Raw genomic sequence first — 9,800 nt, forward strand, 5'->3', positions numbered from 1 at the left:
CAGCCATGGATTCTGGTGCAGCCAATTGTCCTTTCCTTTCCTTTTTTTTCTTTTTTTTGGTGTTGAACCTTTACCTCCTCCCTTTCCCCACTGTTAAAAGGTAAAAAAATCTGAAGAGACAACAACACAGTCATGAGAATCGCAAAAGAACTGATTGCACTCGTGTTAGGAAATTTGATTGCTCTGCAGAACTTTCAGCTGATCCTCTCCAATACTGCTTTTATTCCTGTCTTTCACTGATTTTGTTATACAGTATCGGAAAAAGACTGTAGACCCACATCTGAATCTAGTGCCAATGCACTGAACAAAAAGTCGCTCTGTCCCAAGGGAGAGGAGGAGTGGTAAAGAAGAGCAATGACAGAAAGGGAGATGAGCACAGGGAAGAAAAGAAAGGCCAAGCAATAGCTGAAAAGAAAAAAAAAAAAAATCTTTATTTTTGCTCTGCATACCTTCTCTTGTTTCTTTCTCACACTCAGGTTCCCTCCTTCCCCTCCTATGGGTAGTGGGATAAAGTGGTCTGCAGAACTGTGCATAACTGTGGCTTTAAACTGAAACTGAGCCCAAACCCGACTTTTCAATTTCTAGAGCTCTGGAAGGGAACGGGCAGGAGGTAAGAGCATCCCTGAGGAAGCAAGGCTTCTCTGGCAGAGCTGCTGCAGCAGCAAAGCTATTAATAAATGTTTGCAATCTTTTAATCGTTCTGCTAAATTGCCATCATGTTCTTGCAAACCCCATAGTGTGTCAGTGCAGCTGCCTCCTCCCGCCTGCCTCCCCGTGTTCGTGCATGTGAGTGAGGGGGAACATCAGGAACATGCTCAGATCTGAGGGCTGCTGCAGTGTTAGAGGGAAAACGATTTTGACAAGTGACTTTTTAAATCTTCCCTATTACAAAGTAAGTGGCCCTATTAGTTAAATCTATAAACTGTACTTTCACCTGGTTTTCCTTCTCCAGCAAATACTGTCTGCTCGATCCAGACACTAAACTTTTCTTCATGAAAATATCACATCTGATCTGTCATGGCTTGGGACCCGCTACCCAGGAGGCCGTGTTTCTTGCGATGTGATAGCACTGTAGTCACAATGAGCTAGCAGTCACTCTGGCTTAAACAAAGATATTCTCAGCAACAGAACATTTTTGTCCACTTTATCTGACCCACTATGGAGTTGATAGTCATCAGGATGCAACACAAACGTGTATTGCTTTTCAGGGTTTTTCTGCAGGGTCAGTTAATCAGATATAAGTGGACTGGAAAAGCTGTGATCCTATTTATGGCAAGAGATAACATTTCAGGATGAAAAGGATTAATACTTTTAAATAAATTGTCTATTTGCCTCTTCATGTGCCTAAAGCGTATCCATTATTGTCCAAACTAGGATATAACAGACAAAGCCACCTTCTAACGTCATGGTGGAGATCAGCTTAATCCTTTGTCTGTTCCCTCCCCCAGCTCAAACTCTCGTCTTCGCCTTAATTATAATAGCATTTGAAATTATCATGGTTTAAAAAAAGGTGCCAGCTTATATAATATTCTTATTGCTTATTAATGATTTCAGAAGGGAGAGCAAGTTGCCTTGCATTCTGGGAATTATGCAAACTAAGGCTGAGCCATACCTTGCTGGGCTCCACCAGTTTCTTATTTGGAAGCCTGATGCGTGAGGATTACCATGTAATAACAGATGTTAAGGCTTTTAGTGAATGACAGGCCTGCCATACATACTTGAACAAGAAGACATGACAGGCGTCACATTTCACAGTGATTAGCCTTGGGCACTTTTCAGAGGCAGAAGACTTGAGGCAAAGTGACTTTAACCACCCTGCAAGTGTGATAATCCCCGAGACGACACAGCCTGAAGAGTTTGATTGCTGTTCGGCATGGAAGCTTATGAATAATAATAAAGAAAACATCAGACTGGATATCGGTGATACAGTTACACGGCACTGACAGCCAGAAAGACAGTCCGCTTGGATATGAAGTCCTTAAGTCCATTACTTAATCTAAAGTCACTCATACCCTGTCCTCTCAACATCACCTCCTCTATAAAGCTATAATGTGTGAAAGACACTAAAGAACTGAACTTGAGACTTAGCATGTGTCCTTCAATTTTCTGTGTTTGTCACTGTGATATCTTTCTGTTGGAGAATACAGGGTAGAGTAGGAGGGAACGTGAATGGGAGCAGGAGCTCTGTATCCATGTTACAAACTGCTGCGTTTTTATTGAAAAATGAGCTTAAATATAAGGTGACACTATCAGTCTCTGATACTAAGAGACTATTAAAAGACTAATGAAGTTGCTTGCCCCCATGCTTACAGAGAAACACCTGCACCCTGCAAGTCCCAAAAATAAAAGAGCTCAGTATGTATAATTTAAGTAAATTAATTAAATAAAATTATTTTTAAATTATTTTGTTAATGTCTCTGATCTGACTCACAGATGTTGATCTTACAATACTGGGTAACATTATAATAATAGAGGAATAATAGAGAGTATATGTGTTTTTTCAAGCAGTACGTTTATCTATGGAGCAACCTACATAAAAACATTAAGATCTGAAGTTGCGAAGGTATGTTTTAGGGGAATCTGATAAACGCTCAAAATCATAATCTTATGCTTTTTTAAAACCCTACATCTTACAAAAAAGAACTTCATAATTATTGCTTAAATAGCTGTCCCTCCATGTGCCACAAACAAAGCTGAGGGAGTTTTGGTTTTGCCAAGTGGTTGGGGTGGGGACAGGGAAGGAGGAAAGACAGAACAAGTTAAAAGAATCAATCCATCTCCTGGAGACAAACCATCACATGTAGAAAACTTCCCATGTCAGCATATTTAGAAATAAATGGGGATGTCATGCAAACAGTTCTGGACATTATGTTACGATGCTGGGAGTGCTGTGTCCTCTGCTAGCCCTGCTATTTAATCCGCAGTGCCCCACCCTGCTATTTACCCTCAGAAGTCCCTTAGGTGCCCATTCTGGTATCGACAAAGAGGAGCCATGCTGTGCAAAACCACTGGCTCCTGTGACACTACAGGATGAAATCTTGCTACCTCTACACATCCTGCACAGAGGAAAAAAAACCCCACACTTAACTCGCTCCAAATTAGTTTCCTGACCCATAAGCGGGTACTAGTTTTAAGCTACGTACAGTCCACACCACCAATTCTTGACGCATCTCACTGTCTCTACACCATCTTGTACCTTGCTGGCTGGAAAAGTGGTACTTGGCTTGGCACGGAGACACAGGCAGCCCAGGGTGCTGACATACAACAGGCATATGCTGAAATGTGGGGGAAAGTGAGCTCCCTTAGGAAAGATGGAAAATGAAACCAGATGCCACCAGTACTGAGAGAGAGAAGAAACCAGATCTGATCCTTTAGATGACTTGATGGAAGCTGCTCATGTTCAGAGGCAGTAGGACCAAATTCAGCTCTAATTAAGTCACTAATGTTACAGCAGGATAAACATGATCTTTTAAGCATCACAGGTATGAAACAGGGACAGAGAAGGTCACATAGCAACAACCTCTTGAGTTCCACATGACCACTATGGAATTTTACTGAGGTGGCCTGAGGGACATGCCCTGGGTCACTTGCCCCCAGATCATCTCGCTATGGCAGACACCATCAAGCACTGCAAGAAGGTTGCTATGTGCATCACCAGGGGCTTTAGCTTGGGACCAACCAGCAGCAGAAAGAAGTAATCTCCAGTGCCAGCTCAAACCCCCATGCCCTCAGGGCAACTGGTGGAATCAGCCTAGCAAATGCAGCAAGACATTTTTTTAGTTTGCTTCTATCTTTGTGGTGCACGTAGTTAGGAAAAGTGACAAATATTTACAGTCTCTTTGACTCAGGTGCAAGCACATCTTTAGGAAAAAAAAAAAATTGAACAAAATAAAAGCAAAAAGCCCCAGCAAGCTTCCCAAAATAGGTCAGATGCTTCCAGTGCTTTTTTGTCTTCTTCAATCTGTAACAATGACTGCCTCTGGAAATCTGTTTGCACTTACTGGTCTTTGTGAGCACAGCCAGTCAGCACAGCAGAAATAAAAAGAGCCACTGTTGATTCTCCCCACCCAAATCTGCACCCATACACTACACCCTGCCCTGCTTTTGAGGGGCTTTTGCTTACTGTGCTGGGCAGTGGGGTGCTGCAGCTAAAATTGGATCTAGGCAAGAACAGACGGGTAGGGAGGTGTCTGTCAGAGCGGGTCAGGCAAGGAGCTGAGACCCATGTGCTCCAACTAGGCAGTGACTGACATACTCTTTGCACCAAGCTGACACTGCTACATGTTGAGACCCTGCAGCTGCCAAGGGGAGCCCCGGCTGTACCCCACCTAGCAGCTCCACTGCAGCCCCTCTCCTCCCCTGCACGCGTTGCTGCTGGGGAGCAAAGCAGCAGGCATGGATACTGTATGGTTGCTCCAGGATGCCTGTCCTCCCGCCTCAGCTGCTGAGTGATGGGTACACTGGAAAATGCTTTTCATTGCCTCCCTCATTAGGGACACATGCTCTGCAGAACACTTCTCCGATCCTATGCTGCTCTAGGCTGTGGGAGTTAGACATAAAGCCACATAGAGAAAGGATTGTTGAGTATATGGCAACATAAGCAGATACATCTTACTGTAAAATAGGACCCTGGCTTAATCTGCACATGGGAATTCAGGGGAAAGAAAAAGCAGAGAGCAAAGGTCTGCAAGACAAGCAACACTAGACACATCATTTTTGTTTCAGAGTAGCCTCTACATCAACTCATATGTGAAGAAGGTGGCTCAGGGTAGGCTATGTTTATGCCATAAGAGCTTCTATTATGTCAACTATTATATTATTTAAGTGCATAATAACTCAAGGATTTATTTGTAGCACTCCTTGAAGTAGAAAAATGTTATTATCATCATTTTGCCAATGTGAAACTGAGGCCTAGAGAGCTTAAGGGCCAGATTTTTATGCATATGAAGGTGTCCAACTCCCACTGAAATCAAAGGAAATTATGCACCTAAACATTTTGAGAATTTTTAATTAACAACAGAAATAAGTGGGCAGTTAGGAATTTCAGGTGGCAGGCTAACCAATCTACTAACCTTATATGACTGAAAGTGCTCTGGTCTTGTAAAAATCATAAATATTTTCCTTTTTCACCTTAATTCAAGTATCTCAACATAGTCTCCACTCTTTGTCAGACACCTCTGCTGTCTGTGCTTACCCACAGGTGAGGTACTGGTTACTAAAGAGTTATGGGTTGTTTTTTTCTTTTTTTCAAAAGCTTTCTTCCCAGACAGGCAAATGCAAGGGTTTGTTTGGTTGTTGCTGTCATTATTGTTGTTTGTTTGTTTCTAATACTTTCCCTTTGGTTTACCTGGAGTTGTTGCACAGGTTTCTGGAAATTTACCGAGGAAAAGTCTTGCAGCAGCATCAATGACAACGAGCCTTACAAATTGCATCTTCTGCTTAAGTGCCATTCAGCACAGAACAAAACGCTGAGTCCTGTCTCACTAGCACGCTGTGAGATCTGTTACCTCTGAAAAATACTGGTCTCGAGTGCGGGCTAGAAAGTGAGTAAGACTCTCAGGCCATTCTGAAGTTTATGGCACTCTTTGCCATAACATTATGGAATGTTGTACACCTCCCTATAGGTAGCAAGAAGTTAAAATCCCACTAATGCTACTGGATTCTTTGTGGAGAAGCAATTTTTCAATTACACATAATTAATAGTAATTACCCTTTATCTTCAGAGACCAGAACAAAGAATAATTAATCCATCTTAACATCCCTGTTAAGGAGGTATTAAATGTCTTTTTTCCACAGCAGATTACATAGTAACTTATGTGGCGTACTGTTCAGTCTGTGTTCCCTAATGCAGAAAGGAAAAAGAAAGAATCCTGAAGTATCTGAGCTAATATTATAGTTTTTGCCTTAATTTAATTAACTAGTTTGGAAACAGCCGTTTGCTTCTTGCAGCAGCTTGCTGCAAATGAAAAGCGCGCTGCCTACAGATTTCTCATATATAGAAGCAGTTTTACTATATTTGATAATTAACAACAACAATTCAAGTGGACATTTTACTAATTTTTAACATGTATCTATAAGTAAAGTATTTGCAATTATTCCCATTGCAGAGCTGGAGAAAATGAAGCTCGGAAGTTTAGGGCCAGCTTCTCACTTGGCATAAAGCCTTTTTGCACTGCTCTTCTCTCACACAGTTTTTGCTCCACAGAAAGAGAAGACTTCTAATTCCATGTTCATTCCAGGCAGCATGTGCCAAATTGATAGATGCTTATGCCCTTTATCAGATCTTAAACTTTGGCTGCAGTCTTCCAAAGCAGCTTCCAATTTTCAGTATCTTAATGGAAGCTCACCTTACAATACTTGGGATGTCTCTCAGAGCACACAATGACTATCAATCTGAACTGAAATTTCCTGTTGTTGACTATTAAAAAGAAAATAATCAAAGAAACGTGAATTTACTGTTTTGATCTTAAGTGAGTAGTCCAAGACCACTCTGCAAGCCACTGAAAGAGGCAGAAACAGAACACGTGGTTTTGCAAGACAAATATTCCACGTGGCAGGATGACAGCAAAGATGAGGGCAGTGCTGCAGGCAGCACATGTGGCAGCTCTGGCGGCAGACCAGCAGTCTCTGGCCCGTGACAGCCTGGGTACCCAGAAAGCTTATGATTAGTGATTACATGTTAAGGTGATGAAAAAGGGTAGCTTCTACTCCCACATGTATTGACCTGAGGGGTCCTGAGCTCAAAAGCGGGGAGTAGAGAGAGATAGGAAATAGGGGAGTAAAAGGGAGGATATGGAAGGGAGAAGGAGAATGTCCCAAATGTCAAATGAAAGCATCTGCATGAAAGTCTCCAGGCCAACACGCTCAGAGAACGCACTCTTCTGTCTCAGTGACCTTGTGAAGATAAACTGAACAAAAAGCTTCGGGCAAAATCAGACAGAGGATTTAAGAAGCAGTATTAATTTTAGCCAGACTGTTTTGTATTTTCAACTGCGGGGTTATCTGGGGATGCAATGTGCATACAGTGGAACAAAATGTATTTGTCACCCCCACTCTGATACCGCACCTGATGGCAAATTCAGTTCTGTGCTTCCAGGGGGAAGCAAAAATCATGGTTTTGGCTATGCAGGGAAGATCGAATTGTGGTATCACAAGGATGGAGTACCAGTGCATCCTAATTTTATCCCAGAATGTAATTACTTGGCTATCTTATACATGAGTAACATACAAGAACTATAACCAAACACAATATGCACTAATACACTGGTTCCCTCTACTCACGTTATGTCCTTGCTCTGTATCTCCAGACTAACAGCTATTTACCATGAACAAATTGTTTAATCCCCCCGTACCTCAGTTTCCTCTTCTATAAAATGGAAACGTCCTACCTAAAAAGAGTGCAAAGATTCACTAACCGATACATGTTTTTTCAGTTACACTTGCTGGTAATTTTAATTATAGCAAATACATACAAACTCTAAGAGATGGCTGCATACAATAGAAGAAATGCATTAATCACGATGTCTACTGCAGTTTATTAGCACAATTAATTCTATACAACATCAATGCAATCTAACCCGCAACCTGGAGATTACAAATGCCATATAAATACAAAATGAGGGTCTAGATCTTCAAGTCTGTAGTAAAATGTCAAATCATGACCTAAAATTGTAATAAACCCAACCTGGACTGATTGGGAATAACCCCTCCACATGTACACTACTACATGTAACAAACACGAGCTGGGAAAACAAGATCTCCACCTTTTTCTGCACCTCCCTAGCATCACCACTTTATTGGACAATCATTGATGAACACTTACACTGATAAACGATCTTCTATATCAAAGTTCTCAAACTGCTTTACAAATTGTCTCTGATGTGTATAGACAGTGCACGTTATTTCCCCATGTCCTCGTATACTCCATTCTCTGTAATTTCTATCTGATAAGCTATGCCGAAGCCACAATGTCTCTCCAAGTCTGCAGGAGAGACATCCATCCTCTCTCCTGGCAGCTCTCTTAACCCATTCTTCAATTTAAACAGCATTTTCTGATTTTTTTCTCTCTCAGATCTTTCCTTAGGAGACAGTTCTTTTCCACCTTGACTGTATAACTCACCATCACTTGCGACAGTTTCTTGAATCACTGATGCTGGAATCAATACAGCAAAGCTGGCAGAGGATGGGAGTGAGGAGGTGGGAAAACAAATGTGAAGATGTTGTAACCTTTTACTCCTGTGCTGTCAGCTCAGCACACCATGATGCCTGACCCAACTCACATGGCTTGTACTAACACAGGCAGTGACTGTACAAGGAGCTGTGGTGGCTCAGGGCTGCTCTGTGCATCCTTCAAACCAACAACAGGGGGAAAAAAGGCAACACCCTACATGAAATGAAGCAGGACAGGGCTCTCTCACAACACTGCACTCTCTTTGCACCGTGTCTCTCCTAATCAGCCTTCTGGACCGAAAAGAGAGGCCTTCGCTATACATAATGCCCAGCTTGTAGCATGCACAGTGCACACGTCCTATTGGATTACAGGGCAGAGTGCACCCACATGGTCTGCTTGTCAGAGACCCAGCCGTGCCTCTGCAGAGAAGGAAACGAGGGAGGGCATGAATGACAGCAACCCGAGCAGCCCAGGACAACCCGAGCCCAGTCAGAAGGAAGGATGGGGGATGCCACCAGAAAGATAGGGGCAGCAGGCAAATATACCTTGGCAGGCATGCTAAGGTGGGACCTCAGTTCACAAAGAAAATACATGGGAATCTTCACAGACTTTGATATCGTTCAAAAACATGAGAATAGCTTATCACCTAGGAGCTCATTGTATTGACAAGTGGAACAGATGACAGCTAGATCCCAGTTTGGATACTAAACCACAAAGCAATATGGCAAAGATCAATGCAGTGCAGTCTCTCTCATTGAGAAAATGCTTCTATCTGCATCAGCTTCAGAAACCAGCAAACTTCCCCTCCCGTCCCCATGGTCACGAGGCAAAAGAAAAGGTCTCTTGGCAAGTCCATACTGGACTTTGTGCTTTTTTCTCCTCAGGCAACTCATATTCTGCAGTTCTCAGAAAAACATGACTCAAAAATGTGATCACAGGTGAAGGAAAGAACAGTTAATAGAGAAAGAGAGAGAGCAGCAGAACAGGCATCTGTTTCAGAGGGCAGAAGTTTATCATCCAGGACAAGATTTCCACTGGGTTTATCATTGTTTTCTTTGTCTAGAATTAAGGTCATTAAAGAAGAGGTTTCCACTCTGAATTAGCAATGAGTTCCCACTTAATTTATAGTGCCTCAGCGTTCCCATCTGAGTTGGCTCCAGGGACCTCGGTGAAAGTGCTTCTCCTGTGAATTGTCTGCCACCCTAACGGGCTCTGTCTCCCACCTTACATTCAGGTGCCCACTCATATCTTGTCCCCTACCTCCCACCCTCCCCTCTCCCCAGTTTCTTCTCATACTGGCTCTTTTCAAAGAGCACTCCCTGCTTCCTCAGATCATCTGTCAGAGATCACAGCTCTGAAAACCACTAGAGAAATAATTGTAAGTAGCTCTGTTCTGCAATTTACACAGCTGCTTTCATTTGTTTGACAGCTAGTACATATCCCAAAACACCCCATACCTGGAGCCTGAAGGGCTATAAGTACTGGTGTGCAGTTTTGTGAGGCAGCGAAGGGAGCACAAGGGCGGCACCGGACGCTCTCCGAAAGCCCTCAGCCCCGGAGGACGGGCGGCGGCCCCACCACCCGCCCCTGCCAGGGAGGGTGGCTGCAGCACCGGGCCTGGCATCGCCCT

This window comes from Egretta garzetta, unplaced genomic scaffold, assembly GCF_000687185.1.
Source record: "Egretta garzetta isolate BGI_Z169 unplaced genomic scaffold, ASM68718v1 scaffold7, whole genome shotgun sequence".
Taxonomy (NCBI): Eukaryota; Metazoa; Chordata; class Aves; order Pelecaniformes; family Ardeidae; genus Egretta; species Egretta garzetta.